Consider the following 14,995-nt stretch of genomic DNA (forward strand, 5'->3'; position numbering starts at 1 on the left):
TTACTTCTTTTCTCCATTTAAGCTGTTTCATAGCTAATTTTACTTCCTCTTTATAGTACCCTGTTTACCTGGCAATTTCGGACTATTTCATCTCTTATAACATAAAACAGTTGTTTCAGATATCTTTATCGCGTTTCCTTTTTTTATGGATGAATATGCTGCCGTTTTCATCTTTTACTATTTCATATGGAGCTACACGATTAACAATTCCAAATCAAGAAAACACAAGTAACACTCCGAATTATATTATACAAATAATAGTCGAAAACTAAAGAGCAAGAGTTAGATGACCAAGAAGCCGAAATCTTAATGACGAACACAAATATAATCGACTAATCAGACAATTAAGATCAGCGCTACATGACGCACGCAATGCCACATTTGAACACTACATTAGTACATTGTCTAAAGAAGATCATTCAGTATGGATACCAACAAAAACACTTAAAGAGACCTGAACAACACAACCCACAAATTAAGAAAGATGACGTTAGTTGAGGAAGATCAGACCAGGAAAAAATGTCAACATTTTCAGAATACCAGATAATAATAATCAAGCAATAGAACACTGAAAACTTTTGTTTTTAACTGTACGCCCGTCGTGAATGACATACCATTTTTTAAATAACACTTAATATTGCACTTTTTTAGTGTATTTATTTTATGTTTCAAGATAATTCTTTTAGGAATATATTTATTTATAACATACGGTCTTATGGTCTTATTACGGCTTTCAGATTATACGACATAAATGTATCTTGTACCGCACTGCTAATTAAGAATTATGTTTGTAATGCGATAAGAGGTCCGGATATACGAGACACCAGTGACTCATGCCGCACTGATAAAAATCCGACAGGAATCTGGATTTCTATAAAAAAAATAGATTAATTTGTTTTGTGTATTAATTTAGTTTAGGTCGAAAAAGAGTTGCAGTAAAAGATTTTTCTAAATATAGAGTGTAAACCATATTTTCAATGCTTTATGAAAGAGAACCAGTTTATAATATTCTGGACGACGTAATAACACCTTATTTTAGAATATTGGTCGATGAATTGAAATCATTGTTCAAGAAACGAATTATTCATGTGCAGATGTTTTACTCTAAAAACATGTAAAACTAAAATCTCGATTAAAAAAGTTGCAACCAATTACTCTCGATGAAATTTAACCACATTATTGATTTTACGAGTGATAAAATGGGTCGACAAAAGACCGGTTTTAATCCTTGCAACATTTAAACATAATAGTTGTATCTTGGTTTAATCAAATAAAAAGAAAAATTATACACAAGTACTAAAACCACAAATTATTCTCGATTATAACTTGGTGAAAAAGAGTGTTGATTTTAGTGATCAAGTGGCTTCTTACCAAAGCCCAATACGCAAAATTCTGAAGTGGTACCGGAAAGTGGCAATGGAATTAATATTTAATACCGCAGTAGTCAATGCTTAGTTGCTAAATAATAGAAAACGTAAAAAAAGCGACAACCTATCCTTGAGTTCAGATTGGAGTTCGCGAAGGCATTTACAAATAAAGAAATGTTGTGACCCTCATGACCAGTTACACCCAAAAATACCATCTAAGGCAAAGCGATGTAGATAATACAAAGAGAAGAAAGTGTACAAAATGTTACAAAGTTTTAAGAAGAAGCATGACTAGTAGAAAGGCCGATAGAAAAGTTAAAAAAGTTAAAACATACTCTGAAGAATGTAATGGCAAAACTGAAATATATCTAGTGTGCTTCAATGAAGCACATTAAAAAACAATTTTACTTATACAGGAACTATTATTGAGTAAAAACGTATTGTGGCTCAAGTGGCCTTATAGTATTGAAAGTCGTAAGTTGATAGTTTCCAGTAGAACGTTTTTATTGTTAATTACCTCCGTAAAAGTGAGTTATAGTATTTATAAAGAAATGGATGTAAATAATATGCCTTCGACATCTAAAAAAGATAGATGTGAACATAAACGTAGATTAACCACTGCTGAATTACAATCATTGTTAGAAGCATCGGGCGAGGACGATGTGGATTAAATGAATGGTGGAAGTGACTGACAAAATACTTGCACAAAGTCGTTCAGAAAAATCGAGGATTGCGTTTTGGAAAGAGACAACACAAACAGAATTTAAGCCTTTTCTCGAGCTTATGTTCCATATGGGGACAATTAAAATGAACCGTCTGCATGACTACTGGAAAAGTATAGGTAACTATAATAGTGTTGACTTGACTAGACAATTGTTCATAGCCCATATGAAGAAATAACCGAATCCTCACTTGTCAAAAAAACTAAAAAAACGTTAAGTGGTCTAAAAACTAAAAAGTCCCCTATTCAAACTGGTTTTTAATAAAAAAATTAATAATATGTTAAAAGTTTTTTTAATATACCCTAAAACTGAAAGCGCAAAGAATCGATTGCAAGTTACAAAATACTTATAGTCATACGAGTTTGTACAAGTACAGTTGTTTAAATAATTGCTTTCTGTGATAAACAAATTGAATAAATTGTAAAATATTTTTTGATCTGCTTGATATTTAGCACACTTTAATAACTCATCAATTGCCATGATTTCAAGTAGCTATATTATCTGTCGTTAGTCACAAAACAAAGTTATTAACATTTATAAATTACTACAAACATATAATATCTTAGAGTTTATGGTTTTTTGGAATTATCTCAATTATTTATGTATTTAAATTTGGTATTTCTCTACATAGAAAACTTTTTATGGTCTACAACTTTTATTTAAATTATTTTTCTTTAGAATGTATACAAAACGTTTTATAAGCAAAATTTTTTATTTTGCCTTTTAAGATTGTTTAAGAAAACAAAGCAAAATCAACTGTACGTCTTTACGATTTTTTCGTCGGCTACCCCTCATACTATTTAGCATTTAAATTTCTGTAAGATTTTTTAAAACTATTTAGCGAGGTTCCGTTAACTACTTTCTTATGGCATGGTCAAAGTCAAATATTATTTTTTTATGTGATTATGCCACAATTATTGGTCGATATTGAGATGAAAATTACGATAGGATTTCCAATATTTAACCTTGTTTATTGTACAAATTATGTAAAAATGTGTATACACATTTTGTACAAAAAAACGTTTTTTGAGAACGATTTCCTGAATTGAAATCAAAATGTTAAACATTAAATAATTAAAAATGTGATTCTCATCCCAATCACAACCAATATTTTTGACCTAATCTAATAATAATAAAAATCTAATATTTATCTTAAACTATTCACTGATAGCTTCGATTAAACAGCTTGGAAATTAAAATATGTAAAATATTCCTTTACACAACTCTCTGGGAAAAAATATCTAAATTGAATAAACATAACAACTGAACGTTGATATAAAAAAACTAGTTGGTTGACCCCAGCAGGTCGGCAGGTAGTTTCAATGTCTTCATTTGAACTTGACCCAAAACCGATCGATATTTTTATGTTTTCAAATATTATTTAAGTATTAACACTGGCAACATCTATTGGCTTTAAAATGATACCAAATACAGTAATTTTCCTCCCAATGTTAAAATGATGGTTTGATGTAAAAAATTTAATTTATAAAAAAATCGGATTATTGAAAAACCGACAACGGTACCAAGCCTACAAAGGTGCACTAAACGAACATACACGACTTATAAATAGAAAATGATAGCATTTCTTGGTGATGCTAAATAACTGCAACGTGAAAAGAGCTTAAGACGATAGTGGGATATATATATATATATATATATATATATATATATATATATATATATATATATATATATATATATATATATATATATATTTCTTTGTAGTACCAATTGACTTCTGGACGAAAAGTATTCCCATTTGGCATCCGTGAATATTCACGGGCCACAATATGCAGCGAATTCTGTTGCGGTACCAATTGACATCAATCACTGTTGCGGTTTCTTTGGCATCGATTGGCTTTGGACCTTTAGCATCCATTGGTTTATGACTCAAGTCGACAATAATACCTAAAGGTTTCGGTGGAATTCTACCTGAGTCAATTCATCTGTTCAGTCATTGTAATATTTTGTTGTCGAAACGGATGTTTAAAAATTTAACTTGTTAGAGTATATTACTCCTTATCTATAAATTGTAGGCAGGCAATTGCTTTTTTCGAGATTGAATATTTTTCTTTTAAAATTATGACAGCTTCAAATTTGATTTAATTTGCTAAATACTTTTATTTTACATTTTTTAAGCTCAGTAATTTAAAAATGTTTTATCGTCTTTTAACAACTTCTAGTCTGATTATTCCCTGAGTAAAAGAGCTCTGTTGTAATGAATTATTTGGTATTACTAAAGAAATTCTGGTATAGTAGGATTAAATGTTAAAATTAAATGTTACAATGATTGTAACTTCATGTCTTGGGCTGTTACGTCGCATTATGGGCTATATGGGCTGTATTTTCTCGTTCTTGTTCGTATTTCTCTTCGATTTGCATTTTCGATGACACTTTCCAATATTTTAGCAACTTCAAAGTCCATGAAAAATACTTAGAAAGCAAACAAAAGTACTTATAAGAGTATACGACCATTTGATAACACTCACTGTGAAAATTTTTGCAAGTGAAGATGTTTAAGACAACAGGCACATTATTGCCGAACGCAAAGTGCACATAACTTTCTGCTTTATTTTTTGGTATCTGACTTCTTACAACTGTGTGTATTTTTCTTTCCTCTGCCCATACTTCTCGTACGTCACTGAATCTGGTTTGATGTGGTATTATATAATAATAGATGCACAATCAAAACGAACCAGATTCTTTTACATTAAAAAGAGATAAAATATTATGTCCATATACTATGAAAAGCAATAATTAAAAAAGAGTCGTATTTTAACACATATTTGTTTTTCTTTAACCGTTTGTTAATAAATAATATATCAAAATTTATTCGACATAATGTATGTTTTATTTTAAGGCTGTAACATAAAAATAAGAATTACCTGTTATGAAGGCACTACATAGGTAATTATTATCTGTACCTAACAAAAACCAATTTTATCAAAATCAACCTAGTTTGAAATATATGGAGTCTCGATTATATCTCATGGTTGTGTTTGCCCTACGTAGAAAAAAATAAAATAAAATTACTGAAATCTCTTGGGAATTGAAGTACTCAAGAATTGAAAAGATGTTGAAATTACTGTAACTTTGAAGAAGTTGAAAATCAAATGTTTAAAGGTACACTTCTTTTAAACAAAATTCAGAATCAGTATTTTATCTCTTAACTTCATTAGAAGTGAATAATAAAGAAGTTATATACATACAAAAGGTTTTTGTAAGAAACACAGTTGCAAACATATAATTTACAAAATTTCTTGGTCTCTCTTTTTAAAATGGCGATACATAGCTTTCAACGTAAACAAAGTTTTAGGAGTAGTGTCCACTTAATAGCTTCTAATGGTAATAGTGGGTTAGGGACAATTAAAACCTAGTTAATGTTTAAAATTTGCCAATGTTTTTACTTTATTTTAAGTCTTTATCAAGGCTATACATGGCACATACCTATAATGGTACATAAAATGATCCATTGTGATTTATATACAGTGAGGTCCTAAGGTAACGGATAAATTCAATATTTTTGTAACTAAAAATCTTTTGACGAAATTCTCATGTAGGTCGGTTTTTATTTTTTGTTGTGCATTTTTTTCAATAGAATCTTTTTATACAGGGCGTGTCGTGTAACAGTGGCCAATACCAACTTTCTTATTTTAGATACAACACCCTGTGTATTATTATATTTTTGAATTTCTTAGAATATTAGGTAAAATTTATATTTAATCTTCTATTCTTATCTTTAACCGTTTTTAAGTAATCGAGGTTGGAAAAGTGACATTTCGTGTATTTTTCCTCACAAAATCTAAACAGTTCGACCTAGAGTAAAATGGTTTTTACATTATTATCTTACTTTTTAATATGCTATCTAGTGGTATCAAACCCAGAGATGATAGGATTATATTCAAAATGACAAATTTTGAAATTTAGGGCCGACCACGACAATTTTCGTATTTTATTTTTATTTAATACCACTAGATAGCATATTAAAAACTAAGATAGTAATATAAAAACTAATTAAAATGGACCAAATCCAATAGTTGGTTGTATACCCTGAATCAATATAAAGACAAAAGCTTTTTGTAAATACAAAAAGCTTTTGTCTTAATATAAAAACCATTTTACTCTAGATCGAACTGTTTAGATTTTGTGAGCAATTGTCACTTTTCCAACCTCGATTACTCAAAAACAGTTAAAGATAGGAATAGAAGATTGAATATAAATTTTATCTAGAATATTCTTAGAAATCAAAAGATATAATAATATACAGGGTTTTGTATTTAAAATAAGAAAGTTGGTATTGGCCACTCTTACACGACACGCCCTGTATAAAAAGATTATATTGAAAAAATGCACAACAAAAAACAAAAATCGACCTGTACGAGGATTTCGTCAAAATATTTTTAGTTACAAAAATATTGAATTTATCCGTTACTTTAGGACTCACATGTCGTATGGAAATAATCAACATTGACCACACCGGGTTTATTTAAAAAAAAATAGCCTCGATAAAAACGTAAAATAGGTAAAGTCTATACGTTAGCAATTGTACAAAACCCACTATTACCATTAGAAACATAGACTAGTTAGAAACTTTATTTTAAAACTAGAACAGCAAAGAAAAAATGAATGTTTGTCCAACCTCAAATTCTATCTACAACATTTCATTGGATTTACAAAATCCAAGAGAAAATATTAATATGACGACGTTTTAAAACGTTAATAAAATTAGGTTTAGTTCAATAAGAAAGTAATGAAGGATACATTAAAACTATAGGATTGTAATAGAATATTTTATTGAAACTCGTAATCACTTGAATGAATTATTGTGATTTATATTTATTTTGTACAAATACTTTTATTGTGTCCCATTTCCTGTTTTTAAAAACATTTGGATACTTTTCTACCAAATTTAAAACTTCCATTTTTTTTGGCGGAATTTTCTTCTTAATATGACGTGCAAAGAATCTTTTGCGTAAGTTCTTTTTCCTCTTTTGTCCATGGAACTAAAATACGTTTACCTTTCTCCTGTATTCTATTTTGTGACGGGATGTTTACTTCATTTTGTTGAAGAATAGGTTGATTAGTATTTTCTTCGTCACTATCAGCTTCTTCTGCGTCTTCCAATATCTCGTTATCGACTTCAATCTCATTTAAATTTCGATTTTTATATTGGTCAATATTAGTGTTTTGAGCGAGCAATAATATTTTGGAAACTTTTGCGGTTTGGTAAATGTCTGACGGGAGACGATACCACTCATCATGAGTTTTTGAGGTATGCCCCATAAATTTTGCTAGTTGTTCTAGTTCACCCTTTTCCATTTTTAAAATTTGTATTATTGTTGCTAAGTGTTTTCTGAGGCGAGTTGACGTGAGGGTAGTGATTTTGTTTGCATCATTCAACACCTTAGAAGCATGCTTTCTGAGAACATGATATCCACTGATGCAGTTAATAGTATTCGGTATGCCAAATAGGTATTCGTTGTAAGAGGTAAAAAAATTATTCCTATATTTAATTAAAGTGTCAACTCCACTTTTGGTCAATTTGTCAAACAGAACAGGTACGCCTCTACCTCTCTTACCTCTTATTACTATGCGTTTTAAAGAGCGAACTAAAATTTTCTCAGTTTCTGTTAGGACTTTCTCAAACTCTTTAGAAGATTGAGAATCATGATGTTTTAAATAAATATCTAAAGGTAATCTCTGCAGCTCCCCTACTCGTCTCTTATTAAAAAGTAGTAAGCTGCAATATGTACCTTCGAGCAGACATTTGTACGCTCTTGTTGTTCCAAGCTGTACATGGGTGACCTGGCAGCATTGCACACGGAACACCTGTGATGACATATTAAATGTTGATCAGTTAAGAGTGGATTGCATTCTCATTTACATTTGAGATTCAGAGGACCTTGTCCCCTTAAGCAGAACGGACAACTTTCCAATGGAGAAGCCAAGAGCCACTGATGAGGTCTGGCGGACCGAAACTGCTGTTTGGCGTTTCACACTTGATGGGTTGTGTTGATCTGCGACCATTGGATCAATAGTATAATTCAATGCCAGTAGGTGTATTACCCCTCGGAGTAGTGGTTTTTGTTGATCCAAACATAATTGGTTGGGTTTCGGTGACCTAAACCGATCAGCAAAGGGCTCTTGTTGTTCCAAGTTGTACATGGGTGACCTGGCAGCATTGCACATGGAACACCGGTGATGACATATTAAATGTTGATCAGTTAAGAATGGATTGCATTCTCATTTACATTTGAGATGCAGAGGACCTTGTCCCCTTAAGCAGAACGGACAACTTTCCAATGGAGAAGCCAAGCGTCACTGATGAGGTCTGGCGGACCGCAACAACTGTTTGGCGTTTCACACTTGATGGGTTGTGTTGTGCTGCGACCATTGGATCAATAGTATAATTCAATGCCGGTAGGGGTATTAGCCCTCGGAGTAGTTGTTTCTGTTGATCTAAACATAATTAATTGGGTTTCGGCGGCCTAAACCGATCAGCAAATGGCTCTTGTTTGTTCCAAGCTGTACATGGGTAACCTGGCAGCATTGCATACGGAACACCTGTGATGACATATTAAATGTTGATCAGTTAAGAGTGGATTGCATTCTCATTTACATTTGAGATTCAGAGGACCTTGTCCCCTTAAGCAGAACGGACAACTTTCCAATGGAGAAGCCAAGCGTCACTGATAAGGTCTGGCGGACCGAAACAACTGTTTGGCGTTTCACACTTGATGGGTTGTGTTGTTCTGCGACCATTGGATCAATAGTATAATTCAATGCCGGTAGGGGTATTAGCCCACGGAGTAGTTGTTTCTGTTGATCCAATCATAATTGGTTGGGTTTCGGTGACCTAAACCGATCAGCAAATGGCTCTTGTTGTTCCAAGCTGTACATGGGTGACCTGGCAGCATTGCACACGGAACACCTGTGATGACATATTAAATGTTGATCAGTTAAGAGTGGATTGCATTCTCATTTACATATAAAATACTAGCTTTTATCCTCGATTCGATTGTGATGGCGTCTTCTGCCGAGAAGTTTCCCTTGAAAATACAACTTTTTTTAATAAAATGTATCATCTGTGCTTATTTGTGTCCCTGTCAAAATTGCAAAAATAATCAATATGATCCGTTAAAAAGTTAAACAGGGAATGCGAAAAAAAACAAGCCGACAAACACCTTACACTCACATTTATAATATTAGTTAATATTTTCACAGAAAAAAAGACAAAGCATAACCAGAGATAGATAAAAACTAAGCATCTTAACGAAAGAATCTTATTAACACAGCGCCAAACCACATTTTCAAAATTCACAACATTTTTAATGCATTTACAACCCCTAACATTAAATGCTTTTTAATACACAACGTTTTAGCAATGTGCTTCAAAAAATTATACACATGGCGCTGAGAAATAAGGTTATAAAACCTTTCAAAAAGAATAAAAGACTGCAGATAACAAGAAAGTAAGATAAAACCAATAATATATTGTAAATCCAAAAACTAAACAAAAAATATCCATTCTAAGAATTAAACTCAAACGCGAATCGACCAGATGTTACTCGAACCTTTATAAACCTGGAATCTAAGACAATCTAAGTGACTAACTGGCTTCCAAAATCGTATCACATCCTGTAGATGCCAATTGAACCGCTAAGCTGTAACGACATGAATATCGCTTCAACTCAATATACACAAATCGATGGTGGCGCTGCTTATTTTTTACCTCGAACTACGATTTATTTACGAATCAAAAAACGGTCCAATTGGATTCCGGGTTCATATCGCGTAAAGAGCCTTATAATATCATCCACTATGCGTTTCTGATATTATTTTGAAGAGGTCAATTGGCATCCGAATACCGGATGCCAATTGACCAGCGGAAGCCAATTGAACCTACAACTTTACATGTGGGAAGTCAATTGTTACCGTAAATAAATATATATATATATATATATATATATATATATATATATATATATATATATATATATATATATATATATATATATAGTTCTGAATCAAAAACCAACTGTCCTCCTAGGTGAAACAGTTGAAATTCTATGCATTAATTGGATTTTCTTTCGCTAACTACCACCTTTGTACCACTTCAAACTCTCGATCAAAAGTGAATTTTAATTCACAGTTAATTAACCAAGAGCCAGTTTCCACTTCCCCCTCATCTCCTGTCATCTCTCTGGTTCGCAATGGTACCAAATTAGATCAGAGTGACAACTTAAATTATTAAAAATACACACTTAATGAGCAAATGAACACTTAAAGTTAGGCAACCCATACTACATCTCTGAAATTATTTTAATATAAATTGTAGAAGTAACGACTGTTACAAGATACTCTCGTCGAATCCTGAGAGGTGGTTTATTAGCCTTGCAGTAGAGGCTGTCTATGGGACTAGATTTGAAAGCGCCTAAGCAAAGACGAATAGAAGTGTTATGAACAGAGTTCAGTAGCTTTAAGTCAGATTTTGATGCAGACATGTATATGAAGCTGCCGTAGTCCAATTTTGAGCGAAATAATGCTCTATATATATTAAGTAAGACAGTTTCGTCCGCACCCCATATGTATTTTGATAGTGCCTTGATGATATTGAGTCTCTTCATTGCATTGCTCTTTAATACACTAATATGCTGTTTCCACGTTAGCCTACTGTCAAACGTTAAACCAAGTATTTTGTGATGAATAACTAGCTGCAATGGAGTTTCATCAAGAGCTATAATTGGACTTTGGCTGCAGGGTCTTCTGCTAAACCGTATTAATTTTGATTTAGTCGTTGAAAGAGCTAATTCGGTTTTTTTGGAACAAATATCATTTATTGCAAGAATAAAAATAGTGTTGAACTGAGTACTGAGCCTTCTGGGACTCCATTATTTTGCCCGAATGTCGTCGAAATTTCCCCATTTGTTTTTACTTTGAACGTACTTTGTTGTAAAAAGTTTTTTATGAAAGAGTAAATATTTCCTGTTATCTTGTATTGACGAAGCTTTTCAAGAATGGCTTGGTGCGAGATAGTATCGAAAGCTCCTTCTACATCAAAGACAGTAGCGATCAGATCTTGTTTGTTTGAAATAGCGGAAGCTATTTGTGTTTGTATTAGCACTAAATTATCAAGGGTTGAATGGTGACGTCTGAAACCGGATTGTGCTGCGTCAATTATTGCATATTTTTCGAGAAGCCATGTTAATCTTGAATTAATCATTTTCTCAAACAGTTTACATAATGAACATGTTAGAGAGATAGGTCTATATGATTTTGTTAGGTTTGAGGGTAGATTAGATTTTTTTATTGGTATGATAATTGATTCACGCCACAGTTTGGGTAATTGCTGAGTATGCCATATTTTGTTATAAAGATTCAGCAGAATTGCGAGGCTGGGATGAGATAAATTTTTGATGAATATAATTGGGATATTGTCTGGTCCAGCGGCAGAGTCCGTACAAGAGGATAGTGTAAGTGCTAATTCTCTAATTCTTCTTGTGTAAAAGGAAGGTTAATAGCGTCAATGTCGTGTCTACTTATTTGTGGAGCAAGAGGAATTTGTATATTCTGGTCATTTGGACTTTCAATCTGTTCAACTTCAGACCTGAATTTCCATGCAAAACTTTCAGCCATGATTTGAGCAATTGTTTGGTTATCTGTTATAATTTTTCCATTCAGTGATATATCTGGAATTTTTGGAGGAGTTTTATAACCTTTCATTTGTCTTATTTTTGTCCAAACTTGAGATGGTGGAGTATCACTGGTAATTTTAGAAACAAAATTTTGCCAGGAATCTTTTTTGTTTTTTTTAAGGACATATTTCGCTTTGGCTCTTAGCTTTTTGAAATAGATCAGGTTTTCTTAAGTTCTTTCTTCTTTTTCCATATCTGTTGAGGGCCGTTTTGCATTGATGTACAGTTAAATCACATTCTGAATTCTGCTATGGTACTGCTTTTTAAGACAAGCATATTGTTATTTTTTTACATGTTTTTCTGCAGACATAATAATGCAGTTATTAAATAGAGTTATTGCCTCGTCTATATCTGCAGATTGTTGAAGTAATAAAATATGATCTTCGTCGCTAGTTTGAAAATTATTCCAGTCCGCTGTAGCGATATTCCATGTAGTAATGGTGCAAATATTTTTATTGTTATTTGTTATGACTATCGAGAAGTGGTTACTATCATATAAGCTATCTAAAGTACACAATGAGAGTGAATCGGTAGACTTGGGATTACATATGCTTAGATCGATAGAAGAGTAAGTTCCGGAGGCGATGTTAAAATATGTACTGGCTACACTATTCACCAGACAAGTATTATTGCAATTCAATACGGTCTCTACGGTTTTTCCTCTACCAAATGTTTTCTTTGAGCCCCACATAGTATTATGGGCGCTAAAGTCTCCAACTAGTATAAAAGGGCTGGAAAGTTTGCGAATTAAGTCATCTAACTCGGTTTCTGGTCATCTAAGTTGTAATTAGGTGGAATATATGTACTGCATATGGTTATTTGGTCGGGACACCAGACAGTTATTGCTATGGCCTCCATATTGGTAGTTAGTTTATATTGTATAGAAAATAAATCATTAGACACAAAGATAGATGATCTTTCACTTGCTCGTGTAAACGTAGTCCGAAGGAAATGGTAACCTTCAAAATTTTTAAGTTCACGTCAATGTGTTTCCTTGAAATTGGTTTCTTGAAGGCAGATGATATCTGCTTTTGTATTATTGATTAACTGTTGTAAGCATTCTAAGCGAGGGTAGAACCCATCGCAGTTCCACTGCACTAACGTAAAAGTAAAAAAAAATTTAACATTGAGAACGTTGAGAGCTCAGAGAAGAGTCGGTTAGACAATCTTCATCATTATTTGTATATTGCGATGTTGAGCTTCCAATTTCTGAATTGTCTATACTAAGTTGCTGTTTAATTTTTTTAGAAACTCTTGTAAATCTATTCTTGATTGTTCTATCTTCCAGTGAAGGGTATACTCTATACATGTCGTCGAGTAGTGATCGAACATTTTGAGTGAACTGCTGTGCTTCTTGTAGAGGGTTATTACTGGCGAATGAGTTTTCCAGAAAGGCAAGAAAATTTTCAACCGGTAAGGAGAATAAGTTTGGATTTTCTTGATAAAAATTATTGATTGTGAGAACAAAGGAGGCGGTTAATTTAGACTGATCGGGTGCGACTTTCTTGGATTTTTTAGTTTTATGCTTTTTAGGCACGGTTGCATTGGGTGAAGGCATTTTTACGTCTTTGATGGGTAAGTTAGTAGATGTGTTTGTTTCTTGGGAGGTAGAATCGCTAAGGTCAGAACGAGTTCGTTTCTGACCAGTGGTAGGAGGAAGAAATTCATTGTTTGCGGCAATAGAAGTGGTGGATATATTCAGTTTTTATCTGTTGATTGGGAACCGAATTTTGTGTTGTATTTGGTGGTGCCATATTGTTTGATATTGGGGGAGCAGGGACGGGTTCAGCTGGGGACGTTTCTTCATTTAAAAGAGGATTGCTAGGGAGATTTTGACAGTTATTTGCTGTATGTCCATGTTTTTTGCATAGAAAACATGCCATTTTCTCAGTAGAGAGAAATATTCTGTACGAATTATTGTCGAATGGAATTATTAATAAAGTTTCAATTTCAAGGCTATCTGTAGTTGAAGTAACGTTTACCTGTTTTCTGAAGCTCATAATATGCGTAAATTCATCACCGGGGATTCCAGCTTTTAAATGTGACACTGGTGAATCTAGTTGAAGACCTAGATCGTTAAGGTGTTTTTCTATAATTTCATGAGGTATTAAGGGACAGACGTTGGAGATTATTAGTCTTTTGGCTGGGGTTATTAGTCTTCTTACGCGTAGTTCTACAGAGTTGATTGTAATCGTAGGAGATCCTGTTAAAATATGTTCGACGAGTTCAGAATTTGTTAAGTAGATGCATATCCGATTATTGGAAATTTTTGAGGCGAAGCATATGTTTTTGGGGCTAAGAATATTACCTATGGCTTTGACGTAGTAGAGTAGTAATAAGTTTGGTTCAGCATGTATTAATATGGCTTGATCTTTTTTGTAATATTTCGGTTTGGGTTTTGACAGAGTAGCAGTTGCATATGAATTTAGATTATTACCATTGTTTAAATAGGACTAGTTAGACAATTCTTATGAAACAAACGTTTGACTTTTATTCTGCCGTCATATGGCGGCCTCTAGTAATAAATTTAAAAAACTATTAACAGAAACTTAATTCTCAGCAGGATTCTATACGAGTATATTTTTACCAGTCTGGTAACTAATGCAAACCCGTACACGGGTGCCAGATTGTGAAGAAAATATAAGACTTTAATAAAATGCTTATTGTTATTATCGTTGTATGCGTCTTGTGAAAGATAACTTGACTATTTCGAGCGAATATTTCAAATTGTTTTTCTACTTTGAGACTTGATAAATCTAAACCGGTTAGTAATCTTTTTAAATGAAGCAATTAAATTCTGCCTTTTTTTTTAATTTTTATTAGTTTACCAGATATTTAATTTGGTTATATGATTTGTTAGAAAAGGATTAAATATTTAATTGAATTAGACTCGACTGCTATCGTCTTAGAACACTCATGCGGAGGTTTATTTTTTAGTCAAGACTTGAGTTTTTTCATTGTTTAAAAAAAATTCTTTTTAAACAATGGTTTTATGTATGTTTTGAGAAAATTAAATTTTCAATCTTTTAATATTTAAAATGACGTTTGAAAATATAGTAAATTTATGGGTATGGTTTTTTGATAATGGTTTTGAAACAAATAAACAGATCGATATGCCACAACAAGAGGCACCACATATTTAGGGACAAATTAATCTATGTGTTGGGATAAAAGGAATAATAATTAACAAAACTTTAATAAATAGTACCCT

Source organism: Diabrotica undecimpunctata, chromosome 11, assembly GCF_040954645.1.
Source record: "Diabrotica undecimpunctata isolate CICGRU chromosome 11, icDiaUnde3, whole genome shotgun sequence".
In the NCBI taxonomy this organism is placed as follows: domain Eukaryota; kingdom Metazoa; phylum Arthropoda; class Insecta; order Coleoptera; family Chrysomelidae; genus Diabrotica; species Diabrotica undecimpunctata.